This window comes from Rana temporaria, chromosome 4, assembly GCF_905171775.1.
Source record: "Rana temporaria chromosome 4, aRanTem1.1, whole genome shotgun sequence".
Lineage (NCBI taxonomy): Eukaryota > Metazoa > Chordata > Amphibia > Anura > Ranidae > Rana > Rana temporaria.
This window is the reverse complement of record NC_053492.1, coordinates 463,283,431-463,292,999: the sequence shown is the minus strand read 5'-3', so window position 1 is coordinate 463,292,999 and position 9,569 is coordinate 463,283,431. Positions and strand designations below refer to the sequence as shown.

At 47.5% G+C, this 9,569-nt stretch overlaps 1 protein-coding gene across 2 annotated transcripts in view; it reads left to right on the top strand.

The window, feature by feature from the left end:
• The first annotated feature begins 4,216 nt into the window (after positions 1-4,216).
• Positions 4,217-9,569, top strand: part of FERMT1 (FERM domain containing kindlin 1) — a 96,738-nt gene continuing 91,385 nt past the window's right edge. Inside the window, exon 1 of one of the 2 annotated variants that reach the window (XM_040351694.1) lies at positions 4,217-4,372. The gene's annotated coding sequence lies outside the window, so the exon portion shown is untranslated. Of the gene's footprint in view, positions 4,373-4,488; positions 4,612-9,569 lie in introns of those variants that run through there. The other variant, XM_040351693.1, reaches the window with a different exon arrangement.

Below are 9,569 nucleotides of genomic sequence, written 5' to 3'. Positions count from 1 at the left end.
GATTTACGTTACACCGCCGCAAGTTTACAGGTAAGAGCTTTGTGAATCAGGTGCTTACACTGTAAACCTGCGGCGGTGTAACGTAAATGGGATACGTTACGCCACCGCAGCGTAACGTATTTGTACCTGAATCTGGCCCAGTAAGCGTAGTCAAAACATAGCCAGAGTTCAGGAACCGGATCGGATAGTCAGCCAAGCCAAATATCAGAGAGAGCCACACATAAACGTAGTAGAACAGCAAGCAGGATCTGGAGCCAGAAGGAACGTCAGCCAAGCAAGTCTTCAACAGGAACGCAGGAGATAGCCTCTGTGATGTTGACCAAGGCGAAGGCAGAGATCATCTGAGCTGGACAGCTTAAGTAGGCAGGACTGATGAGCCGGATCTTCAACAGGTGATTCACTGTGGAGAGATAGGAGCTGGCAATAGCCGACAGCTGAGCGGCCAGCTTAGAGAAGGAAGGGCTGAGCCCAGCCCTGAAACTAGCCAAGTCTCAAAATACCAACCAAATCGTTCTCTTCGTTCCTCCCAAGACCTCCTGCTCTCTAGCTCCCTCATCACCTCCTCCCACTCTCTCCTTCGGGACTTCTCCGGAGCCTCTCCCACCCTTTGGAATTCTCTACCCCAATCTGTCTGACAATCTCCAACTCCATCAACTTTTAGGCAATCCCTGAAAACTCATCTCTTCAGAGAAGCCTATATGGCCCCCACCTAACAACTGTTCTTCATCAACCCACCCCCCACAGATATTACTACACCTTTTACTTTACTTGACCCCCCCCCCCCCTTATATTGTAAACTCCAATGAGCAGGGCCATCTAATTTCGTCCTGATTGATTTGTAATGTAAGTGCCGGTTCACACTACCGCGATCCGACTTGTGTCGCCCCAAGTTGCGCGACATGAGAATTTCCATTGAAGTGAATGAGAGCCGTCTTAATGTACACTACTGAAGTCGCTCCGACTTCAGAAAAGGTTCCTGTACTACTTCAAGGCCACTTCTAGGCAACTTGTACCCATAGGCCGGGATTCAGAAAGAAATGCCTATCTTTAGGCGGGCGTAGCGTATCTCATATACGCTACGCCGCCGTAACTTTGAGAGGCAAGTCCCGTATTCAGAAAGAACTTGCGCCCGAAGTTACGGCGGCGTAGCGTATATGGGCCGGCGTAAGCCCGCCTAATTCAAAATAGGCTGGTAGGGGGCGTGTTGTATGCTAATTAATCGTGACCCCACGTAATTGACGCTCCTAACGAACGGCGCATGCGCCGTCCGTGAAAGTTTCCCAGTGCGCATGCTCCAAATTACGCCGCAAATAGTCAATGCTTTAGACGTGAACGTAACTTACGCACAGCCCTATTTGCGTACGACTTACGCAAACGACGCAAAATTTGACGCTGTCCCGACGTCCATACTTAACATTGGCTATTCCTCATATAGCAGGGGTAACTTTACGCCGAAAAAAGCCTTACGCAAACAACGTAAATCAATGCGCCGGGCGCACGTACGTTTCTGAATCGGCGTATATAGCTCATTTGCATATTCTATGCGTAAATCTACGGAAGTGCCCCTAGCGGCCAGCGTAAATATGCACACCAAGATACGACGGCGTAGGAGACTTACGCCGCTCGTATCTAGGCAACAGTGAGGCGTATCTGATTCTATGAATCAGGCGCAGAAATGCGACGCCTCACACTCACTACCTGGAGATACGCCGTCGTAACTCCTTTCTGAATCCGGGCCATAGATTTCAATGGAAGTTGCCTCCAGAGTCGGATCTCCATCTTAACTGAAGCAAATTTACAATTTCAAGTCGCGTTGTAAGTTGCTCCAAGTGGCGCTGAAGTCGCCTTGCAAAGTCGCGCTGTAAGTCGGGTTGCCCCTGAGTGAAGCGGCACTAACTGTACTGTCTGCCCTGATGTTGTAAAGCGCAAAATGTTGGTGTCATATAAATCCTGTAATATAATAATATTACCAAAATATAACATTATAATAACAAAAATAATAATAATGTAATAATGTAGAATAAGTAAAACTTTATTCATTAATTGAGTACTTAATTATTTATTTATCATTATAAATAGTAACATATTAGAGTAAAAGAAATAACAGAAATCTAAAATTAGAGAATTGTAAAAATAAATGAATAAACAAACTATACAGATCTGATGATCCGGACAGTATCTGGGGGTTCCCTTATTCTTTAACCACTTCAATACCGGGCACTTTTACCCCCTTCCTGCCCAGGCCAATGTTCATCTTTCAGCTCTGTCACATTTTGAATGACAAATACTCAGTCATGCGACATTGTACCCAAATGAAACTTTTAAACATTTTTTGAGACAGATGGAGCTTTCTTTTGGTGGGATTTAATCACCACTGGTGACCCAGGCCCTGGTGTAATTGGGGGGCTACCAGGACTAGCATCCCCATTGGGAGATTTCCGCTCCATTCTTGTTCCGCCTTACATTAGCATCCCCCTTTAGATTAGAGTCCCCCTTACATGAGAGTTTGAATCAGAGCCCCTGTCAAAGCTCCCCTGACATTGGAGTTCCCCCTTGCTTGAGAGTCCCCATCAAAATCTCCTTTACATGGGATTCCCCATAAGAGTCCCCCTTACATCATAGTCCCCATCAGAATCCCCCCTCCCTCCAGTTACATGAGAATCCCCATCAGAGTACCCTCTTACATCGAAGTTACCCTTACATTAGAGTCCTCATCAAAGTCCCCCCTTATATCAGTGCCCCCCCTTTTATCAGAGTCCCCATCAGATTCTCCTTTTACATCATAGCCCCCCCTTACATTAGAGTCTCTATCAAAGTCCCCATCAGAGCCCCCCCTTACATCAGGGTGTCCAGAAGGGTCACCTCTTACATTGGATTCCCTCTTATATCAGAGCCCCCTTACATTAGAGTACTCTTACATAAGAGAACCCCTTATAAGTCCTCCTTATATGGGTGTCCCCCCCTTACATTAGAGTCCCCTTTACATTAAAGTCCCCCTTACATCAGAGATCCCCCCTTACATGAGAGTCTCCATCAGAGTCCCCTCTTACATCAAAGTCCCCCCTGACATCAGAGTCCCCCTTACATGAGAGTCCCCATCAGAGTTCCCTCTTACATCAAAGTCCCCCCTGACATCAGAGTCCCCCTTACATGAGAGTCCCCATCAGAGTTCCCTCTTACATCAAAGTCCCCCTCATATGAGAGTCCCCATCAGATCCCCCTTACATTAGAGTACTCTTACATAAGAGTCCCCATCAAAGTCCCTCTTATATTAGTGCCCCCCCTTTCATGAGAGTCCCCATCAGAGTCTCATTTTACATCAGAGTCCCCCTTACATCAGAGTCCCCATCAAAGTCCCCCCTTACATCAGGGTCACCTTATACATAGGATTCCCTCTTATATCAGAGCCCCCTTACATTAGAGTACTCTTACATAAGAGTACCCCTTATAAGTCCCCCTTATATCAGTGCCCCCCCTTACATCAGAGTTCCCTCTTACATCAAAGCCCCCCTTATATGAGAGTCCCCATCAGAGTCTCCTTTTACATCAGAGTCCCCCTTACATTAGAGTCCCCATCAAAGTCCCCCTTACATCAGGGTCACCTCTTACATCAAAGCCCCTCTTACATAAGAGTCCCTATTAAAGTCCCTCTTATATAGGTGTCCCCTCTTGCATCAAAGTCCCCTTTTACATCAGAACCCCCTTACATGAGAGTCCCCATCAGAGTCCCCCTTACATCAGGGTCCCAAGAAGAGTCCCTCTTATATCAGAGTATCCCTTACATGAGAGTGCCCATCAGCTTCTAACTTCAGCTTGTTCCATTAAGCTTTGACAACAAAAACTGAAAGCGGATTGGTTTCTATGCAGAGCGGCACCAGAATTTGCACCATGCAGTTTTAGTAAAAAAAAAAACCCACTGAGGGGTTTATTTTAGTAAAGGCAAATAGACTGTGTACTTTGCAATGTTGCTCCATAGATTAGTAAATGAGGTTTACTTTGCAAGGAAAACCCAATCACGTGCAAGAAAAAAAAAGCATTTTTTCTTGCACATGATTGGATGACGGAAGTCAGCAGAGCTTCCCCTCATTTACTAAGCTCTGGAGAACTTACACTTGCCTTTAGTATCTGTATGCAGCGCAGGCGCCTCTCCTGCCGCAGTAAAAGAAGAGTTAATAGACGGGAGAGGGCGGCACGCGGCCCTCAGGTAGAGTTCTAAGTCCAAGCAGAATTTCATTGCCTGGAGGAAGAATCCTTGTGCTTTGCATTCATCACAATCCTGATCCCCGCCATCCTATACAAGGGCAGGAATCTGTGCAATGTCACACTCCATGCCGGGGATTAGGGGCTGCCATGGCGGAGATGTGCTACACAGGTAAGGCCCGATCTCTGGCATGCTGCGACTTGCTGGTGCTGGGGGGGGGGGGGGGGAGCGATGGGGGGGCGGGAGCCATTTATACTTTTCCCTTCACCTGTAGGGTGGCCCCTTCCTCCGTCACAGCTGGGTGGAGATCTGCTCATTCCTGGAGTCCTGTTGTGTTGCAGGAATCCAGGTAGACGGAAGGACGGAAGGAAGGAAGGAAGGACGGACGGGGCTGATCACAGGAAGCCGAGGTGAGTCCATTGTACCTATTGCTTTGTACCTGCATGAGAACTGACCTTAGACTCTCATCACACACTATACAATCTGATTGTACAATCTCCTTTAGATCTATATGCTATGGGCAAAGGCCTTCCCCCATCTGTATTGTTTGGACATTCTATCCCAGGGCTTAGTAAATCGAAAAGTACATTGTAGTGCCTTGAAAAAGTATTCATACCCCTTGAGATCTTCCACATTTTGTCATGTTACAACCAAAAACGTAAATGTATTTATTGGGATTTTATGTGATGGACCAACACAAAAGTGGCACCTAATTGTGAAGTGGAAGGAAAATGATAATGGCCCAGATTCAGTAAGCAATTGCGCCTGCGTAACCATGGCCCTGATTCAGGAACATCGTAACGCCGACTGCAGCCTAAAATCTGCGTGGCATAAGGCTCTTATGCCACGCTGATTTTAGGCTGCATTCTTGCGTTGACCGCTAGGGGGGCGCTCCCATTGTGATCAGCGTATAATATGCAAATTGCATACTAACACCGATTCACAAAGTTGCGCGGGCCCTGCGTACGCAAGTTACGGATTTTCCGTATGGCGTCTTTAGCGTAAGTCTGCCCCTTCTAATAGTAGGGGCAGCCAATGCTAAAGTATACCGCCCTTCCCGCGTCGCGACGTTCAAATTTTACGTCGTTTGCGTAAGTGATTCGTGAATGGCGCTGGACGCCATTCACGTTCACTTTGAAGCAAATGATGTCCTTGCGACGTCATTTGCCGCAATGCACGACGGGAAAGTTTCCCGACGGAGCATGCGCTCTACGCTCGGCGCGGGAGCGCGCCTAATTTAAATGATTCCCGTCCCCGGCGGGATCATTTACATTGCGCGCGCTTACGCCGGGCAATTTTGCCGGCGCGCCCTCGCAATTTACGGAGCTACTGCTCCGTGAATCGAGGGCAGCGCAAAATATTTGCGGGGGCGCAGGGCAAAATCGTTGCCCTGCGCCTCCGCAAATAGAGCGCAGATCTCTTTGAATCTGGGCCAATGGGTTTTCACAATTTTTTTACAAATCTGTGAAAAGTGTGGGGGGGGGGGCATTTGTATTCAGGCGCATAGATACGACGGCTCGGACTCAGAGATACGACGGCGTATCTGGAGATGCCCTGTCGTATCTCCTTTGAGAATCTGGGCCTGTGTAAGCATTTTTAGTGCAGAAAAAAAAGGGCAAGGAACTACATCTGGTGCTAGCACTTAGGGCCAGCTTACACCATAGAAACGCAGTCCGGATGAGTTCCATGTGCTTTTTTTTTTTTTTTATCAGGAAACCGGTCCCCAGGGACCACAATTACAGCATAGTCAACATAACAATGGTACAGAATCCATGTGATTTTCTACATGCACGTTTTTGACCCGTTCCAGTGTGATTTTGATGCGTTTTTGATGCAGTCTAGTGCACCCCCCCCCCTTCTTTCTCCTTAACCTTAAATAAGGACTTGTGTGTTCCAGTGCGTTTTTGGTGCGTTCCAGTGCATCTTAATGTGTTTTACAGCGTTTCAGTACAGTCCAGTGCAGGAAGAATGCAGCATGTTCTACTTTTTTTTTTCTGGAACGCACTGGAATGGCAAGCACTGATGTGAACTATGTCATTGAAAACCTTATAACCTACTTTCCATGCGTTTTTGATGCAGAAAAAAATGAACTGACCCTTAGTGCAGAAAAAAAGTGCATGGGACTGCATCTGATGTGAACTAGCACTAAGGGCCAGTTCAAAGAAATGCAGTCCAAGTGTGTTCCAGATGCTTTTCTGCATGCACCTTTTCTTTATGCGTTTTTGAGCGTTGCAGTGCGTTTTTGATGCAGGCCAGTGCATCCCCCCCCCTTTTTTTTTTTCTTAACCTTAATTAAAGACATGTGCGTTCCAGTGCATTTTTGGTGCTTTTAGGTGCGTTCCAGTACAGTCCAGTGCAGGAAAAATGCAGCATGTTCTACTTTTTTTCTGAAACTGACTGCACCGGTGTAAACTCTGCCATTAACCACTTCCCGACGGCCGTACGACTATATACGGCCGCAGGGTGGCTCTACTTCTCTGGGATGCCGTCTTTTTACGGCCGCCCCTTTCCTCGTTCCCCGGGCGCGCTCCCGAGCGCGCATCGGGAACTTCTGTGCTGGCCGTGTCCCTTGGACACAGCCAATCACAGTTCGCTGTAAAAAGCCAAAAACAGCGGCTATTTACAGCGCGATCGTCGGCCAATGAGAGATGATCTCAAATGTAAACATATGAGATCATCTCTCATTGCCGGCTCTCCCTCCTCACACTGACACCGCGTGTGAGGAGCGAGAAAGTTCTGAGTTAAAGTCCCAATCAGTGCCATATAGCGCCCAACCAGTACCATACAGTGCCCAACCAGTGCCCAATCAGTGCCATACAGTGCCCAATCAGTGCCATACAGTGCCCAATCAGTGCCATACAGTGCCCAATCAGTGCCATACAGTGCCCAATCAGTGCCATACAGTCCCAATCAGTGCCCGACCAGTGCCATACAGTGCCCAACCAGTGCCATACAGTGCCCAATCAGTACCATACAGTCTCCAATCAGTGCCATACAGTGCCCAGTCAGTGCCCGGGAAACACTTGGTGCCCACCAGTACCCACCTCTGCTGCCTCTGTACCCACCTCTGCCACCTCCATACCCACCTCTGCCGCCTCCATACCCACCTCTGCCGCCTCCATACCCACCTCTGCCTACTTTCCAAAAAGGTGTTATTTGGGGGGCATTTGTACTTTCCTGGCCTGTTAGTGTCTCAAGAAATGAGATAGGCCTTCAGTACATCAGGTGTGATAATGTTTTATGATTTGCACTATAGCTTGTAGACTCTAAAACTTTCACACAGACCAAATAATTTCCCAAAAATGTGGGTTATTTTTATCAAAGACATTTAGCAGTATAAATTGTGGCCAAAATTTATGAAGAAAAATTTATAATTTGCAAAATATTATCACAGAAACAAAGAAAAAAAAGTTTTTTTTCAAAATTTTCGGTCTTTTTTCATTTATAGCGCAAAAAATAAAAAACCCAGAGGTGATCAAATACCCCCAAAAGAAAGCTCTATTTGTGGGAAAAAAAGGACAAAAAAATCATTTGGGTACAGTGTTGCATGACTGAGTAATTGTCATTCATAGTGTGAGACAGTGTTGCCAACCGTCCGTATTTTTACGAACAGTTCGTAAAAACGGGCACTTTTTTCCCCCATTCGTAAATGTCCGTGGTTGCGGAAATGTGCCAGTAAAAATAGCCGAGATCGGTTCGGCTTGGAACTGCGCATGGAGATTGGAGGCAGGGGGTGATGGTGGCTGCGGTGGCACCGCAGAGGGGGATGGAGGCAGGGGGAGATTGGAGGCAGGGGGTGTTAGTGGCAGGGGGTGATTGGAGGCAGGGGGTGATGGTGGCACCACAGAGGGTGGGGATGGAGACAGGGGTTGTTGGTGGCACTGCAGAGGGGGGTGAAGGCAGGGGGTGATTGTAGGCAGGGGGTGATGGTGGCTGCAGGGGCACTGCAGAGGGGGATGGAGGCAGGGGGTGATTGGAGGCAGGGGGTGATGGTGGCATCGCAGAGGGGGATGGTGGCATCGCAGAGGGTGGGGATTGGAGGCAGTGGGCCTGGGGGAGATTGGAGGCAGGGGGAGATTGGAGGCAGAGGGAGATTGTGGCACCGCAGAGGGGGGTGAGGGCAGGGGGTGTTGGTGGCAGAGGGGATGGAGGCAGGGGGTGATGTGACTAAATAATTTGCCCTTATTATATCGAAAATAACAAAAATATGTTTTTTAACCTTAATATCTACCTTAAATCACATTGCTATTTGCCTAGTGTACTTGTTTGTAGCCTAAATACTAAAAATTTGCACCTAAAAATTGTATTTAGTAACTTTTGTGAAATGCCAGTAAAAACTTGGCTGCGCTAGTAAATTTCGGGTGTCGTGCCAGTAAATTTCAATCTGGTAGGTTGGCAACACTGGTGTGAGAGCGCTGAAAGCTGAAAATTGGTCTGGTCAGGAGGGGTGTTTAAGTGCCCAGTAAGGAAGTGGTTAAAAAACATATAACCTACTATCCAAGCATTTTTGATGCAGAAAAAAAAAACATGCACTGCACTGCATGTGGTGTGAACTGGCCCTAAACTGGCCTAAATGTGTTCCAGTGAGTTTTTGGTGCGTTTAGGTGCGTTCCAGTTCCAGAAAAAAAAAGTAGAACATGCTGCATTTTTCCTGCTCCGGACTGTACTGAAACGATGTAAAACGCATAAAAAAAAACGTACCGAAATGCACTTAAACGCACTTGAGCACCCATGTATTCCAGTGTATTTGTTGTTTTTTTTTGCATAAAAAAGCATGGAAAGTAGGTTATATGGTTGTCAATGGCATAGTTCACTCCGGTGCTTGCAGTTCCAGAAAAAAAAGTAGAACACGCTGCATTTTTCCTGCACTGGATTGTACTGGAAAGCTGTATAAAGCATCCAAACCGCACTGGAATGCACATGTCCTTATTTAGGGCCAGTTCACACCACAGTCCCGATGTGTTCCAGAGGCTTTTCTGCATGTGCATTTTTGATGCATTTTTCCCCATTCTTTTTCTTCAAGAGGTTCAATTGGAAATAAACCCATCAAATTAAATGTTTTGTTTGGGGGGGGGCGGGAAACAACCGAATCCCCGCGCCAACTTAAAACCTTCCACCCCACCCCCGCTGTCCGCAGGTCGGTCAACCGGCACTTACCCCATCCAGACGGTGGGCATCCGAGGAGCAGCGGCGTGGATCAGGCATCGGCAGGGACCATGTGGGTCTTCTGCTCCTGTGCTGTGTGAAGGAGAAGGGGGGTGTCCCTTCCCTCCAATCAGATCTCTGAGCTCTGAACACACACCTGAACGCTGCACTCTGTAAATAGTACACACCTGAACCCTGCACTCTGTACATAGTAGACACCTAA